Genomic DNA, 5,475 nt, shown 5'->3' with positions numbered 1-5,475 from the left:
GGAGGCCATGCTAAGGAGGCAGGTCCTACATGACCATCTCCCCACTATTCTGTCCTTTGTGGTCTAAGAAAATGAATATACCTGAAAAACATACAAGCAGATCATTACATCTTAAAAAAATTTAACATTTATTCATCTTAGAGCAAGAGCAGGGGAGGGCAGAGAGAGAGGGAGATACAGAATCCAAAGCAGGCTCCAGGCTCTGAGCTGTCAACACAGAGCCTGATGTGGGTCTCAAACCCACAAGCCACAAGCTCATGACCTGAGCTGCAGTCGGATGCTTAACCGACTGAGCCACCCAGGCGCTCCAACAGATAATCACATCTTTTTTTTTTTTTTAAATGTTGTTTGGTAAAGATTTCTTTTTTAAAAATATAATTTATTGTCAAATTGGCTTACTTATAATACCCAGTGCTCATCACAACAAGTGCCGTCCTCAATGCCCATCACCCACTTTCCCTCTCCCCCACCCCCCATCCACCCTCAGTTTGTTCTCTGTATTTAAGAGTCTCTTATGGGTTGCCTCCCTCCCTCTCTGTAACTATTTTTCCCCCTTTCCTTCCCCCATGGTCTTCTGTTAAGTTTCTCAAGATCTACATATGAGTGAAAACATATGGTATCTGTCTTTCTCTAACTGATTTCACTAGCATAATACCTTCCAGTTCCATCCACGTTGCTGCAAATGGCATGATTTCATTCTTTCTCATTGCCAAGTACTATTCCATTGTGTGTAGAAACCACATCTTTTTTTTTTTTCATTTTTTAAAATGTTTATTTATTTTTGACAGAGAGGCAGAGCATGAGCAGGGGAGGGGCAGAGAGAGAGGGAGACACAGAATCTGAAGCAGGCTCCAGGCTCTGAGCTGTCAGCGCAGAGCCCAACGCGGGGCTCGAACTCACAGATCATGAGATCATGACCTGAGCTGAAGTTGGACGATCAACCTGAGTCACCCAGGCGCCCCGATATAAACCACATCTGCTTTATCCACTAATCCGTTGATGGACATTTAGGCTCTTTCCGTGATTTGGCTATTGTTGAAAGTGCTGCTATAAACTTCGGGGTACAAGTGCCCCTATGCATCAGCACTCCTGTATCCCTTGGGTAAATTCCCAGCAGTGCTATTGCTGGGTCATAGGGTAGATCTATTTTTAATTTTTTGAAGAACCTCCACACTGTTTTCCAGAGTAGCTGCACCAATTTGCATTCTCACCAATAGTGCAAGAGTGCTCCCTTTTCTCCACATCCTCACCAGCATCTGCAGTTTCCTGATTTGTTCATTTTAGCCATTCTGACCGCTGTGAGATGGTATGTCAGTGTGGTTCTGATTTGTATTTCCCTGATGAGGAGTGACGTTGAGCCAGATGATCACATCTTAGTCCAAATCAAATATTGCTTCAAATAAAGTCACCAAACATTCAAATCATCTGTCATCCCACTCAGAGGAAAAAATAAAAAAACAATAACTATCACAAACCAAAGTCTGGGAGTGACAGCTGATACCTTAAGTTGCTGCTTCTCAAGCTTGAGTGTGCCTCAGACATTCTCTGGAGAGCTTGATAAGATACTGTCACGTGGGTCCCACCCTGCCAGAGTTGCTGGTTCAGGAGGCCTGGAATGGGGCCCCAAAGTTTGCACTTTTTACAAACTACCCACTGATGCTGATGGTCTGGGGACCACACTTGAAGAACACTGTCCTGTGCTACCTGACTTCTCCTTTGTCCCTGCTCCTGTCTCTCTGTCCCCTTGCTCACTAGCCAGCTTGCTATTCCAGGAACCCACCAGGCATGTCTGCATACCCAGGCCTGTGTACCTGCTGTTGCCCATATATTCCTATGGTTATACACTTGCTGCCTTCAGTTATTTGCCCACTCTGCACCTTCTTGGGGACCCCTTCTCTTCCCTGACCACACAGTTTAAAATTTCTACGCCCCTACCCCACCACTCACTAGCCCCCCTTCCCTGTCTTTTTTCCCTTCCCCTACTCTTATCACCTTCTAATACCCTAAGAAATTTACCTGTTTATATGTATGCTGTTTTTCTCTCCTAACGGGAATATGAGCCCCTTAGGGTGACAGGGATCTTCATTTCCCTATTGAGTCTTCAACACCCAGAACAGTGCCTGACCATTAGTAGGTGCTCAATAAAATATTTGTCAAAGAAAAGATGGAGTGTGGATGGAGGGAAGAAAGAATGGAGAGACAAGTTAAGCTCACCTTGCTCTGTAACAGATTTAGTCAGCTTGGAATGCAAATCACATCTCCTGTGCACTTGGCCAGTTTGCTGTACAGTTTGCTTGCAGCATCTTGCCTCATTGTAGAATTCTGAAAGCCTTTACCCCACCGGTTACCTTGTTGCCAGCATTGTCTTCGGGCTCTTCTGGGGTTTGAGAGCTGCAAGTGACAGGCATTGCATGAGACTCTAGGATGGTCTTACAGTAGGAGTGAGCATCTTTAGGTTTGGAAGGGAGTTATGGTCTCACAGACTAATTATTGTTTTTACTGCTAATATTGGACCTCTTAGTAGTTCTGACTTGGGCTGTATGCACCAAGCCCATTCTGGGCCTTCCCCTTTGGCATGCTTGCTATAATAGAGAAGCAAATGTGAGGAGGAGAGCCACAAGATACAGATTACACCTTAAGGCAGGGTTTCTATGCATGGAAATCTCAGTTTAAAGCTGACATACCATCAAAAGTATAGTTCTTCAAAATGTTGGATTGTTTGAATACAGAGCAATATCTAATAGTTCCAATTGTTTGGATTTTTTAAATGTTGGCTAAAATTATACAAGTTTGTAGTATGGATGCTAATAAGGTTCTATTCCTTTATTCATAGCAGCGAAATCCCTTCTTGATGTTTTGACCCATATTATCCAACAGGGAAGAGGCTGTTTTTGTTTTGTTTTGTTTTGTTTTGTTTTACCAGTACTCTATTTGTAAAACTGTATGATCAGAAGCTTTAGAAGTGGACAGCTTGTCAACTTGCTGTTTCCATAGCCTCAAGCAGGTGTTCAACTCTGTGAGGTTTTCAAATAATTGGTAGAATGATAATAACTAACTTTTGGAAATAAGATAGGTCCCATTGCTTTGCCCAGGCAAAGCCTGTATTCTCACCAGGAGATGGTGTCAGCATATGACCCTCAGATGAGAAAAAGCAAAATTAGAGATGTGTTGATATGACCCATATGACCAATCTAAATAAAGCAGAATTAAGGTTACTTAAGGTTATTAAGGTTCTTTTGCTCAGTGTGAAATTCCAGTGCATCAAATTTTATCATCTTGGAGACTGAAAGAAAGAAAACAGTCTTTAATGTTGTTAAATTTGATGGTGTTGCCCATTATAATTTATAGGTCTGATTTTTATTGCCAGACACATGTACGTGTACAAATACACGCCGTCCTATTTTCAGTCCCCTGGGAAGTTTGAGAATTAGATGGTGATACCAGCCACTGTGTATCTCGTAGTTTCTGTTTCAAAGACTTCTAAAGTCTAAAATCAGTGTAGGAATTTGGAGGCCTTTGTACCTGCTGCCAGGACACATAGCTCCCTACAGTAGCCTTTGTAAAAGAGGGCAGAGACCTTAGTGTGCTGGCCTGAATAGGTGAGTGCCAAAAATTGGAGCATTCCACTGCCAGCTCTCAGATTTATGCTGGAGCTTGCTTACCTGGGCCCATGCTCCTAAGAGAGGCCAATTGTGAGCATCTTTTAAAAAGTCCTTGTTCAGCAATGTCATGTTGGTGGCTTGAAATCAGCCATGGTTGGGAACATTTGCACCCTAGAAACGGGCAAGACACTACAGTCGGAGCTTGTTTCCCCACCTCCCTACCCGCTTCCCAGAGCCATTTGTTGAACATTTACCGGCATGTGCTGTTACTAATTGCAATAGATTACAGGCCCAGTCCTAATTCACTGGCTTTCCCTGTCGCCACATCCTTTGTAATGTGACTTTGCAACTCCTTCCTTAAAGAGATGGACTCTGTTTCCCTGTACCTTGAATCTGAGCTGGACTTCTGACTTGCATTTGTTGTACGATATAGTGAAACCAAAAATGTGCCTATTTCTAGCCTAGGTCTCAAAAGGCTTCACTTCTGTCTCTTGTAACACTGACACCACCATAACAAGCCCATGTTGTCCTGCTGAAAGATTAGAGTCCATGTGGGCATGCCAGGCCAATCGATCTCCATCCATTCCGTAGCTGACCACAGAACACTTGAGGGAGCACAGGCAAGACCAGAAGAACCACCTACCTGAGCTCAGTACAGATTTCCAGTCCCAATGGTGAGCTAAATCAGTGGTTAAGTCACTAACCATTGAGTGGTTTGTTATTGCAGCAAAAACTAACCAATAAACTAATCGACTCACAATTTCTGGTAAGTTTTAAACAAACAGACATCAATGGTATTGCTAGGATTAATATATGGGCCAATGTCTATTTGGGAAACTGTTTCACCTGAAGAGTCACTTTGAAAATACTTTCTACCCATCCCCTCAGTTTGCTACCTGTTACCCTCAGAAAGTTGATGGGATTATTTGGGCATTAGCATCAGTGAGGTGGAATACAAATAGAAACTGGAGAATCTGGAGCTATCTAGGCAATGACTATCTCAAGATGGTGGGCCAGTCTCTTGCCCCTTCCATTGGTACTGCTTAGGCCATATGGGCTGCTTCTGTTTCTCGAAAAGGCAAGTCTTTTTCTCTCTTGAGACCATTATCCTTGGTGTTCCTCCTACTGGAATGCTCTGTCTCAACTTGGCAAGACCTACACCTTCTTATCCATCCATATTCTTACTTATCTGAGCATTCTTCACTAATAACCATGTATCACAACTAGCCACGACATTACTCTCCTGAAAGTTACTCTATCACAATGCTCCAACAGAAATATGATGCAAGGTACATATTTAATATTAAATATCTAGTAACCATATTTTAAAACACAAAAGTATAATTTAATATATTTTACTTAATTCAAAATATCCAAAATATTGTCATCTCAATATATGATCAGTACAAAAAATTAGTAAATCTTATGGACCACAAAATACCTGCATACTACTTTTTATACTCGCTTTACTTATAATAGCCCAAAACTGGAAACAACCAAATTATCCCTCAGTAGGTAAACTGTGGTGTGCTGTTTCATGGAATACTACTCCACAGTAGGAACTATTGATACTCAAAACAATTTGGATGGATCTCATTATATTGAGAACAAAAAAGCTAATCTCAAATGGTCATACACTGTATTTATAGAACAATCTCAGAATCACAAATTAATGGGTATGGAAAACAGTAGTGGATGCCAAGGATGAGGGGGTAGAGGTCATTATAAAAGGGTAGCAAGAAGACAATCTTTGTAGTGATGGAGCATGTCTGTATCTTGATTGTGCCGGTGATTACACAAATCTACACATGTGATAAAATGTTATACTACTATTGGTGCACATTGCACCAATGTCAAATTCATGGTTTTGATG

This window comes from Panthera leo, chromosome A3, assembly GCF_018350215.1.
Source record: "Panthera leo isolate Ple1 chromosome A3, P.leo_Ple1_pat1.1, whole genome shotgun sequence".
Lineage (NCBI taxonomy): Eukaryota > Metazoa > Chordata > Mammalia > Carnivora > Felidae > Panthera > Panthera leo.
This window is presented reverse-complemented; position numbering follows the sequence as displayed.